Below are 13,531 nucleotides of genomic sequence, written 5' to 3' on the forward strand. Positions count from 1 at the left end.
AAGGTAAATATTTCATTGCAAGTCATCTCAGACCGTTTTCGATTATCTATCCACTGAGCGTGACTCGGAGAGAGCCCTCTCCTGCTCTGGTAGGGCTAGCTACTAGACTGAGCGTGGTTTGTGGTTACCCTAATTTTTGCCTTCCTTCAGCCTAAGGTAGATTTAGGTGCTAACAGTACCCACATGATAGGTTCGATGGGTGTTCGGAAGATTGTTGCTTTGATCTCTTGAAGCGCTTGATCAATACATGTGAACGCATCTTCAAAACTAAACGTGAGCAAGAAACTTTCTTTCATCTCATCCCAGTCAGCGGTCCTATTTTTGGCTTGAGGGGGCTTTGACCCAGGTTTAGAGTTAGATGCACAAACCAAAAAAACCCTACACTACTGGCCCTTTTGGCAAAAAACCGCATAATGCAGGCTGCAGTCTCACCCAAGTCTATATTGGGGGATGCTAGAACAAGGCTTCTGCATCTAGGAGGCTATGTGATGTGGTTTAAGGTGTTTCCTGCAGTTTTAATTCTGATCTGACCTTCTTGAACCCTTATTCATGAAACTCAAGTGATTTTCAAATAAAGAGAGTTATAATCTTCGCGTAACCATCTAATCGTACATGAAATAACATCTAACAGTTGATCTGGATCTTCATGGAGTAATTAAGATAAAATATAGATAAATATCATTCAGTTGTACATAAGTACAGAAAATACATAAGTGCATAAAAATAGATACATAATTGCTTCAAATATCTTTTTATTACTTCATATCTTCCTTATACAAATTTCTAGACCCTGCACACAAGCTACAGGGACCCACACACTTAGATGCAGACTTACCAAGGTCTCTGCACAGTCAGCTGCATGAGCCTTCCCCTTCACCCAAAACATAGAAATATCTACAATTACAGGCTCAAAGCTATTTCATCCATCAAGTACTTATCTAATTCATTGCCTTAGACTCGCTAAGACACCCTTTTATATACTCTTTTCTATTACAATACCATGGTCTGCAAACCATGGGTGAATCTCAAAACAATATCAAAATATAAGGGGTTTTGACCTTCCTAAAACCCCTTGACTCCTATTTGACTTGCGCTACTCGCGATCCACTCCTCAAAATGCATAGACTTACAATATTTTAACAAAATTGACCGAGAGGACCCCGTCCCAACACCTCAAGATCACCTTCTTGAGCTCACTGTTGTCTAGCACATATATCCTGTCTCTAAACCTAATCAAGCCATCTGTTGTGAGATGATAGTGCACATCCTATGCACTTGCATCTGTACCTATACCTGTACCATTACTTGTACCTATACTTGTACCACTACCTATACCTATATCTGCACTCTACTGCAACCTGTGCACAATATCCATATACCTGACATCTTGCTGACCTGCCTACAAGATCCTATCTTGTAGATCTATCCCTTAGGAACTCATTTCTTCTATATAATTTACCTATATCCACTTTCTAAGAGCATGTGTGACCCTGTTCTCCTTTCCTTTGATGTATCTAATCTCAAAATCAAACTCACTGATCATGGCCAACCATCTAGATTTCTTGGCTGTTGTTGGGAAAAGTATCCAATTCGGAATGCCCCTATCCCACTCTAAGGTGTGATAGTGCCTTAGCAACAAACAAGGAAACGTATTTGAGTATTCTTCTTTATGAAATGTAAATGAGGAAGAAGGATCTAACTAACCTGTGTCTTCCGCTAGTTTGTCAATCCAAATCACTCCTCTCTTCAGTAGCTCCCAGCTCCTTGCTCCTCCACCGGCCCAGCTTCATCGAATTCCTGCAAGATCACAAGAGAGAGAAACTACACAAAGATACAGATATACATTCATAAAAAGCTCAAGATCAGATTAAGCTAAACATGTAAGCATAACAAAACATCATTGGTACACAACATGTAGGAGAAACTCAAATAGTTTATTGATGAAATAAGAAAGTCCAAGAGGAGATACAACCAAGTGAGTTCCGATCCAGCATTTACCTCCCAGCAAAGGAATCCCTTCCTCTCCTCCAACAAACCATAAATCACCCAATGTACTAATCTCAATCTCAAACCAACAACAATTCTCTGCAAAGTACAAAATTCCAGCCTCCTGAACCTCTGGGTGAGAGATCCATATATAGATGTAAGCAGAGAGGATGAGTCAGCTTATGTTTTGACTTGTGGCTTCTCTCTGTCAGTTCTTGCTTCCACTTGGAGGTTGAGAACCTCTTACTCATCACTAGTCGAATTCATTGAGGCAAGTGTCATTGGAGAAGATTCTGGAAGCTTCCAGGGTCTTTCCACCTCGTTGAATGAGCTTGCCATTTGTCATTTCCCGCTCAGCGCACCCTGGTAGTGCTTCCACCTATGTTGCAGTGCACCTAGCCAGTGTAGACTCTGCATTTCAACGCAGGCAGCTAGTGGAACCTCTGAATTGATCCTGAATTGACTATTTCTGAGTGGTTTTTGGTGGAGAACTTCTGGGAGAAGCTGTCATTGGTTGACCTTGTTCCTTTAGGAGCTGTAACAACATCTTTAGGGACTTTGGATCCCTTGAATTATGGACATTTCATGCTTATAGCTGTAAGGCACAAAAATGTCTATAACAGTTGCCCCCTAAAGTATGAGGCCGTTTATCGGGTGAAATGCTTTATTAGGAGGATCCGAAGTTCATTCAATGTTGGGAGGAGACCTGTAATAAGATACAATACAATACATTATTTTTCATACTGTTTTCATGATCTAGCTGAGGCAGGCATTCCCATGCTCAGCTTTATAAATTCATTTTTGTGTACATAGGACAGACAATTGTCTGATGATAGACTGATGATCCTGCTGAAATCATCATCCTTTGGTAGGATGATTGTCTGTGCTGCAATGCTATACATGTCAATGTCTTTATTTTTGCTGAATATATATCGCAGCCCGGATGGATGAAACTAGATCCGGGGTCTTCAATCTCGTTCGATCTTCACTCTAAGTACAAGTTGATCCATGTGAGAAATGTTCTGAAGTCGAACATGGAAAGACATCGCTTGATTACCGGTCAATGAGGTAAACCGTTAACAAGCGCGAGAGGAATCACCGATAATGATAATGACCCTCAAGGTACTGCAGTACAATTCATGTGGTGTGAATAAAGGACTTGGCGTCGAACACCATGCAAAATCTTTCGGTCGAAGGTCATTGATGTATACCTGTCGCCGGAAGTGAGAAACTTGCCATTGAGGCATGCAAGCTTCAAAGTACTGAAGGGGTTGTTCCTAGATCAACTTCTTGGATAATGAGCTGATGTCGACAAGAAGTGATCCGTCAAAGGAGGGCCTTAATGTATCCCACATCAGTGACACAGAACGGAGCAAATGATTTTGATGGAGGTGAAAACGATCTGATGATATATGATTCAGGGTGGCGGTCATGAAAGAATGAAGGATAATGTATGGTAGTGGATGGAACACAGTTGACTTCTCTAGATGACTTCTCTTGAACATATCGTAGACACTTGTGTGATGGATTGGTAGCATTTACCCCAAAGGTGGATGGTATGGCGAGACCATGGCGATGTGACCGGTGAATGAAACAACCCAACCCGACTCAGGCACGGAGTGGAAGTGTCATGTTCAAGAGCGACTTGCTACCAATAAAGTTCTTTGAGTTTCTTCCCAATTTTTCCCCAGTCATTGCTGACCAGTACCTCTTTATTTTTGTCAAGCTTGAGGAGGATAACATATGCTTGTTCTATAATTTGCCCTTCGGGCAAACCCATCTCTATGTTTTAACGAACCTAGCGATAGTGAAACTTGTTTTCGTCTAAAGACAAGTTTGTCGCTATTTAATGTTTTTAAAGAGTCTAACGACAAAGATAACTCGGTCCTTTTCATTTTTAGAGAGTCTGAAAAGGTACGTAAAGTCAACTCCGAAAGTCCTTTTTTGTCATCTAATCCCTTAAGTTCGAAAAAGTATAAAACAATACAGAAGGGATGAGTTTTCGATAGTTTTAACGAGCCGAACAAAACAAGCGCTCGATCTTTTTGTGCAATAATCCCTCAGGTCCAAAAAGATTAAAATCTAGAGGAGGGATAGCACTTCCGGTCGCTTTAACGAGCTGGAAGGCCAAAACTCGGCAATCTTTTCATATTTTACGAGTCAGATGAAAAGAGCTTAAAGAAGACTCGTCTTTTGAGGAACGAGTGATAAAACGGGTAGCAGCTGATTCCAGGTAAGGGTTGGAACTTTCCAATCACGGCAGTGTCACAAGGATGGCTAGTGAAATCACTCTTCGCAGCTGTTCCTCACAATGGGTAAACAATCATATGGAGGTGAACGATCGGCCAAATGAAAAGTGGAGGTGACGGTGCAAACACGACCAAGGCTTTAATGGCTGATAATGTTACATTCATGGTGGTTATTTACCGGAGGGTAGTTCATTTTTTAATGAGCTTAAATGCGGAAAAACACTGCTCGGTCTTATGTTTATTTTTTAACGAGCATGAACTATGTGCTAAAACTGCTCAATCTTATGTTTATTTTTTAACGAGCATGAACTATGTGCTAAAACTGCTCGATTAATCCAGTCATATGATAAGAATGTCTCATGTAAGATGCCATTTTTTATGGAGCTTGCGCCTTACCAAAGCTATGCCCCGCATCCTTTCTTTATGCAAGTTCGGAAATGACTAATCCTACGAGTTTAAAGGGTTAGACCTACAGGTTTAAAGGGAGGACCTAAAAATTTAAAAAATAAATAGCCGCCCCTTGCTTGCACTCAAAAAGGTTTGCATGCCCCCAGGCATAAAGTACGATTTCAAGGTTACCCCTTCTTAGTCCAATAAAACATTTGTTTTACCGGGAGAGGCCTACCTCTTTCAGGTTACCCAAAGATTGTTTCATCAATGCAGCGAACAAAACACTTCTTCGGTGATGTCTACCGAGATAGACAAAGGTGAGTGACAACGAGCGCCAAACACATAACTTTGACAAAAGAATCTTATTCTAGAATAACCCCTCTTCCAAGACGGACGGGGTACAGACTAGTCATATTCTCCCGCGGAAACCTACCCTATACCCAAAGTTTTCCTACCGAAGCAGACCAGGACGCATGCCCCCTAGGTTCCAGTCATATCCCTCCGAATTACTCGTGCTCATCGGGAGGACGGACCGTGGGTTGAGACATTTCTTGCGTGAAGAGACCATTTAGGGATGGTATATGACTATTTGTGATGCATGATCCGGGAAATGAAAGCTGGTCCACGAGCTTGACCACTCTTCCTTCGTGCAGAAAACACATTACTCTAAAGAGTGAGGAGACAATGGCTCCCATGCAATATATATAGTCTTTTCCAAGGAGTAGGTTATAATCCAAGGGTCCTTGAACGACCATCACGTTCATTTGAACGGTCTTCCCTTTCAATGTGATAGGCACATTAGGGAGGATCCCTAAAGGTCGACTGGTTCCTTTATCAAAGCCTGTCAGATTTCTCATTTCAGGCAAAAGCGCTGGCGAACCAAGCGCTTTCCAAGCAGTGGAGGAAATGATACTCACAGATGCCCCTTCATCAATGATGGTGCCAGCCATGACCATTCTGTATATTTGGACGATAATTCTGAATGGTATGCTTGCTGGCAAACGGGGTCTGCCTAGTTGGTTCCAGTCGAAGGAGACAACTAGGTTGCTTGGTGGTGGGACCGAGTAAACGGTCGGGTATCGATCTGACGAACTTCCTTCCTGCGATAAAGGAATGGGGGGATTGCCCCCGTGCTCGTCGGAGTCTGTGTTGATGAAGAGAATTTTGATGGTGTCATCTTTATCCTCTTCAGTGACTGTATCATTCGAAGATAAATCCTCTGAAGGCAAGACCGGGTCAATTGTCGCCTCGACCTTTTGACTTTCCTCGGGTATGGATTCAGCTGGTTCATCTTCAATGACCGACGCTTTAGCTGACCACTTGAGCAGGCCAGCTGGATTTTCAACTAACGAAGGACTTGGCAAGAGTTTTTTATATCCAGGAGGAAGTCGTAACGGTGAAACAAGACGATCATCCAAAACTCTTTTTGCTTCGTCTAAGAAGGGACAACGGTGGATGGCATGATTGCCTTCTCACAGTCTACAGGGGAATTTAGCTCTCCCTTTTTGTCCAAGGACTTCACTCTCGCTAGTTGACGGTATGCATTCAACATGGCTATCATAGGTTGATGCCACCGGATTGTGCAAATGGGGAGACCAGTCCCTTAGTATCCGAGGGATGCAGGGACAATCTCTGTGGAAGTGGTCTCCCTTGCATATGACACATGGCGATTTAGGCCTAGTCAGTGCTGTGTGTGGATTTTTGTCAGACGACACTTGTTTGCCCCCAGTCGCTTTTGGCTCCTTCTTCTTCTTCTCTTTCTTCTTCTTTTCCTTCTTCTCCTTAGGAACTTGGTTTTTTGTTTTACCAGTTCCGTCAAGCGAAGAGGAAGGAGGAGAGGAAGAATTAGAGGAAGTAGAAGGCTGGTGGGCAACTCTGGACTGGTCTAACTGTTGATTCGACTGTTCAGGAATAGTGGTGTTCTGAACGACATTGGTTGAGAAGAGCCAGACCGGCAAGCCAATTGTCAGTCCTGGAAGCGACAATGTGGCCATATGGGGCGCACCAACATCTCCCCAAGAGGAGAAGGGACTAGGATTTCCACCAAGGGGAATTCCTTGGTTGGTGGGCTCCATTTTCTCAACCTAAAGATCAACGCAGGAAAAATGGGTGATTGCTCCGTTTAAAATAAATTTTAACGACGCTTTAGACACAACTTGCTTTTTCAGTTTTAAAGAGTCGAGAAAAAGCTAAAGATGACTCTAGTCTCCTTCGATGTTTTAACGAGCCCGAAGTGACAAATGCTCGGATGGAATTTTTCCGTTATAGAGTCTGAAAAAGGCCAAAAGGAACTGTTCTAGAGTTCTAGGTAGAGGGTGTGCCAAACTTTTCGCAAAACCGCAGAATACTTTTTAAGGTACGGGCGGTCAATCTTCCCGAATGCTGTGTTCAGTGCATTGCGATCAGTAGGGCGGCCGACACGGCTTCCTAAGGATAAAGGTTTTATGCCTATAGGGGTCTCCCAATATATACTCGACGGTACGTGGGAGCACAATCCGTACTGGCGCTATCATCTCTCAGGAGGAATCACCCAACCATCAGCGAGATCGACAGTCACCAGGTTTTACGACGCCGGAACACGTCTCTATCTTAGACCTCTATGTTGTGCGTTAAGTTACAAAGCGTTGTTAAGTTCATTCAATTTATTTTAGGTTGATCTTTCTTAGAAGTTTTCCTTTCTGGATCACCACGAGATGTATAATACAATTCCTAAATGCAGTCTAAAGATGATAAGCAAGCTTTTATATCTTTTCAACAATGAAAATCCTAGCTACAAGGGGAAAAGAAAGACACAATCTTTTCTCAAAGAGCATAGAGCACACTGTAATGCACTTTTCCTAAATCAAAGCATGCAAACTATCAAAATGCAAATGCACAAATGCATGTATTTGTTTTCGCTTTCTTAATATTGATGCCTAAAAAGAAATTCGTTGTACAAATTTGAATTCTATTTCAAGTGAAAACATAAACAAGTGCCTTTTTCAAAATCAAAAAGACGATTACGACACTTTATGATTTACTTGTTTCGACACTAGAAATGCATAAATTCAAACCAAACGACAAAAGTAAAAGCTCAATCAACTGTGAACAACAAACAAACTCACTCCTAAGATCAAAATGACACTTACGACAGGTCTAGATCTAAGGGCGACAGTACGACTAGTTTACTTTTGTAATGGGAAACTGCAAATGATGTAACAAATACACAAAGAACAAATACAGTTTCTTTATACAACTGAGGTGGAATTGAGGCAAAGAAAAGGGGTTTCAGATAGGTACATTGACTGATAACAGGCTGCAAAAAAACAGAGATGAAACTGAGCAAAAGGAAGCAGGGAACCACAGCTGCACAAGGCAAGGGCTGATCAGCGCACCCTCAGCACAGAGAAACTGAACTTCAGCACAGGTATCCTTCACAGGACCTGTGTTGAAATGCAGAACCTCTTCACAGAGTCTGCGCTGAAGCAGAAACGAGAGTTGTTTCTGGGTTCTGGGTCACGGTTTGCAGTTAAATCTATAGTTTTTGGCCGGATCAAAGCTATCAATTAGGTACAATTAGGAGGATGATTTAAAGGAGGACTAAGATCTATCACAAAGGGCTGTTAGAGCACTTGTGGATCAGTTTGTTCAGATCATAAAAACAGGCCCAGTGAGTGGACTAGAGTGGCAGATCTCTACTTTGCATTTGAAAATGGCAAATGCATTTCGATTCAGCACTCCTGAGTTTATGAGAAGAACAACAATAGAAACACAAATAAACTAACAAGATACTCTCCCCAGCGGAGTCGCCAATTTGTTGTTGGGAAAAGTATCCAATTCGGAATGCCCCTATCCCACTCTAAGGTGTGATAGTGCCTTAGCAACAAACAAGGAAACTTATTTGAGTATTCTTCTTTATGAAATGTAAATGAGGAAGAAGGATCTAACTAACCTGTGTCTTCCGCTAGTTTGTCAATCCAAATCACTCCTCTCTTCAGTAGCTCCCAGCTCCTTGCTCCTCCACCGGCCCAGCTTCACCGAATTCCTGCAAGATCACAAGAGAGAGAAACTACACAAAGATACAGATATACATTCATAAAAAGCTCAAGATCAGATTAAGCTAAACATGTAAGCATAACAAAACATCATTGGTACACAACATGTAGGAGAAACTCAAATAGTTTATTGATGAAATAAGAAAGTCCAAGAGGAGATACAACCAAGTGAGTTCTGATCCAGCATCTACCTCCCAGCAAAGGAATCCCTTCCTCTCCTCCAACAAAGCATAAATCACCCAATGTACTAATCTCAATCTCAAACCAACAACAATTCTCTGCAAAGTACAAAATTCCAGCCTCCTGAACCTCTGGGTGAGAGATCCATATATAGATGTAAGAAGAGAGGATGAGTCAGCTTATGTTTTGACTTGTGGCTTCTCTCTGTCAATTCTTGCTTCCACTTGGAGGTTGAGAACCTCTTACTCATCACTAGTCGAATTCATTGAGACAAGTGTCATTGGAGAAGATTCTGGAAGCTTCCAGGGTCTTTCCACCTCGTTGAATGAGCTTGCCATTTGTCATTTCCCGCTCAGCGCACCCTGGTAGTGCTTCCACCTGCGTTGCAGTGCACCTAGCCAGTGTAGACTCTGCATTTCAACGCAGGCAGCTAGTGGAGCCTCTGAATTGATCCTGAATTGACTATTTCTGAGTGGTTTTTGGTGGAGAACTTTTGGGAGAAGCTGTCATTGGTTGACCTTGTTCCTTTAGGAGATGTAACAACATCTTTAGGGACTTTGGATCCCTTGAATTATGGACATTTCATGCTTATAGCTGTAAGGCACAAAAATGTCTATAACACTGGCATTCAGATTCAACTAGTCAAAGAAGTATCTCAACCCACTATGATCACTCATCAATACTAGCCTCCTGCCAAGAAGATAGTGCCTCCACATATTCAATGCATGTATCATCGCTGCTTGCTCAAGATCATGCATCAGATAGTTCTGCTCAAGCTCATTTAGTTTTCATGACTCATAGCACACTACCTATCCTTCCTACATAAGGACTCCACCAAGTCCTCTCTTGCAAGCATCTGTACATATTACAAATTATTTGTCCGGATCAAGCGATCTTTAACCCTGGTGCATGTGCCAACAACTTCTTAAGATGCTCAAAACTGGCTGCACATTCCTATGTCCATTCAAACTTCTTGCCTTTCCTCTGCAATGATGCAATATGATAAGAAATATGTGAGAAGTTCCTGATGAACCTCCTGTAATAAGATGCAAATCCCATGAAGGATCTAACTTCATCTACATTTCTAGCCTCTGCCCACTCCATGATAGCTCTTATCTTTTTAGTATCCACTACTATGCCCTCCTTAGAGACAACATGTCCCAAGTAATGTACCTCAGTCTGAAAGAAACTACACTTGTTGAGCTTAGCATACAACTGATGATCTCTCAACAACCTCAATATTGTTTCCAAATGCTCAGCATGATCTTCCTCATTTTTAGAATATAGAAATATGTCATCAATGAACACAATAACAAACTTGTCCAAATAAGGACGCAACACACTATTCATCGAACACATAAAGGTGGATGGATCATTAGTCAAACCAAATGGAACTACAAAAAACTCATAATGCCCATACCTGGTCTGGAAGGTTGTCTTGTAAATGTCCTCCTCTTTAATGTGTACCTAATGATATCTGGATCTTAGATCAATCTTCGAGAACACTGCTGCTCCCTTCAACTGATCAAACAAGTCATCAATCCTCAGCAACATATACCTTTTCTTGATGATCACTTTGTTCAACTTCCTGTAGTCAATGCATAATTTGAGAATACCATCCTTGTTTTTTACAAACAATACAGGCGCTCCCCAAGGTGATACACTTGGCCTAATGTATCCATTGTCAGACATCTCTTTCAGCTGCAACTTTAACTCTACCAACTCAAGTGTACTCATCTTGTAACTTAGGTGATTTTGATGTTGGAGTTGCCCCTCGCACTAACTCAATAAAAAATTTCACTTCCCCTGTGAGGTGTAAACTCTAAAATATCTATAGGAAATACATCATGAAACCGTTGTAGAACTAGGTACCTGCTCAAAACATCTACATCCTTGACTTCCTTACCTTTGCCACTAAAGATATGTACTGCAAATAACATACACCCTTTTTGTGACTACGCTTGGCCTGCATAATTGTCATCATCCTAACTAATGTGGCTTTCTTCTTTCTCTGTAAGACTCTTGGTTCCCCAATGTTATCCAAGCACTCAATGGCTTTGTCATAATAATCCACCTTGGAGTATAGCTAGTCCATACCCAATAGCATACTATATGATCCCAATGGTAATACATTCAAATGTGTTGCAGTAGGCATACCCTTCAAATCAAATGCATAAGCTCTTACCCAATGATTAAACCAATTCTTTGTTCCTATAGCTAACTGCACTAACCAAGATTTTGCATGCACTTCTTTATTCAAACCACACTTATCCACCAAGTTAGAACTAACATAACTATAATTAAATTCAGGGTCAATCAAAATAGAAACAACTTGATCACAAATATTAATATCCATCTCAATGATAAATTCCTGATGGTCTTCCTGTCTGTTATCCAGTGCTGCATAGATACGAGGAATGCTCTGTCCAACATCCCCAATAGTTTACGCCTCCTGTGCACTATATATCTAAGGTTTACCACCCTAATTCTATGGACAATCTCTCTTAACGTGATCCTTACCGCATGTCCAACACTCCAACTATCCAATACCATCACCTCTATGATGCTACTATGATCCATATCCCTTTCTATCTGCATTGAACTTCTTTTGTGGTGCCACATTTTCTTTATCTTTTGCATTCTAAGGCCTTGTTATTTTCATCTGCTATTTACCCTTACCTTTATTTTTCCCTTTCCATCCTTGTTGAGATTCATTCTTACGCATTGACTGCTAATAGAAATGCTTCAATTTCCCAATAACTTCATCAAGTGACTGGGGCTCATCATACTCAATACGATCTCTAAATGCTAATGGTAAACCACTGACAAATCACTAAACTTTAGCCTTCTCATCTTTAATATATGATACATACCTCAATAGCTTCAAGAACTTGGTCATGTACTCTTCATCTATCATTGATCACATCTTTAACTCATAGAATTATTTGGCCTTACTGTCATAATACCTTTCTAAAAAGTAATTATTCCTGAAAAGTCTCTTGAACTCATGCCAACTTAAGTTCCCCGTCCTGATGCCTCTGACCCACTTCACATCTTCCCACTAGATTTCTACTTTACCTTTCAAGCTGAAGATATCAATTCTGGCCTTCATGTTTTCTATGCACTCATGCAACTCAAAGAACTTGTTCATCCCAAGTATCCAAGCCTCTACATATTTTGGTTTCTTCAAGTCTCCATAAAAATTAGGTGGTTTTTCTTTCTTAAAATCATCTCGCAAGTATCCCCTATCACTCCTCCTATAAGGATGATAACAATGATAATCATGATTCTTGTCAGAACCAGAACTAGAATAATACATGTATCTATCACCTCTCCTATTCGGAGTATCCAACAGTCTGCCATCTCTAACTATGTCATATCCATCCAACCTGTGACCACCATGCGACCTACTACCATATGCCCCATTAGTTATTTCCTCCTGTCCATCGCTGATATGAAGTTCCTTGTCGCTGTAGCTCTAACAAACTATGAAGGAGTATTGCATTAACCTCTGCTTGTTTCTCTTTTGCCTGCATGATTTTGTCATTGTCTGCCTTACAACTCCTTATTCTTCCTTCAAGCTTCTCAATGTGTCTACTAAATTAGAAGAGTGCCCAACACCACACTCCTCATCTGATTCTTAGGGAGGGTCTTTGTAGTCTACCATCTTGCTAGTCATTCTTGATCTCTTTCTTGCAAGGCATACTATGTCAACTAAACCAAATCACAATAAATGAATGTACCTTAGAAAAATTTAGGGATAAAATCTCATCTGCAAGATCATCCAAATCAATGTAATACATTTACAAACATAATCATGACAAAATATACACATATAATACAGAAGAACATAGCCATATAACCATCATTCTAGCTAGAGTCCAGTCATCAATACATCATACACATACCTTGACCTCATGCATGACAACAACAACCATACCATTGTACACTGGCAATACGTAAGCATAAACAACATGTAACCAATCATACACTCATGATGACACACTTCACCACAACAAAATCCTCTTTCATATGATGACATCACTACAACCATGACCGACATGATGCATATGCAACAAGCATATAGACCACAAGGATGATTAACACATGTGCAACCGACATGAATGCATGATAAACAAACACCGTCCATCTAGTACAAGGGGTGAACCATGCTCTGATACCACTGTGTATCACCCTCATCCAACATCTACCCAAGTAACTATCCAACCATGGTAAATATGTAATGAGAGGCCACTATAATGGGATTCAACCTCCTATGTGCCCTTAAGGAAGTGGAATCGATAAAAACACACCACACAGATCTTCCACATTAGCAACAGAACTCCCAGGAGCCAACCCAACCACTCAGGTAACTAGCCCCTGAGACCAACTAAAGTTTTAGACCACTAAACCCATAGACACTCCCTTGCTATGGGAAAGCATGTGTCGTGGAGGCTCCAGATCCTCCCACAACATGGGTATGCATGTGTTCAGGGACATTTATGCCCAGTGTTGTGCCTACGTCTCCAAGATTTGAGCCACTTTTTTAGGCCATGAGCCCAGGTCACTACCCAAAACTCAATGACACTTTCAGAAATGAATTTACACAACATAACAATGATGCATTTGCAAAATAAAGGACAAGATCTAGATTGAACCCCTACTAGCCATGCCAGACATTTCGTCAAACAT

This window comes from Pinus tabuliformis, chromosome 6, assembly GCF_031772625.1.
Source record: "Pinus tabuliformis cultivar Carrire ecotype Pingquan chromosome 6, CPIR1, whole genome shotgun sequence".
In the NCBI taxonomy this organism is placed as follows: Eukaryota; Viridiplantae; Streptophyta; class Pinopsida; order Pinales; family Pinaceae; genus Pinus; species Pinus tabuliformis.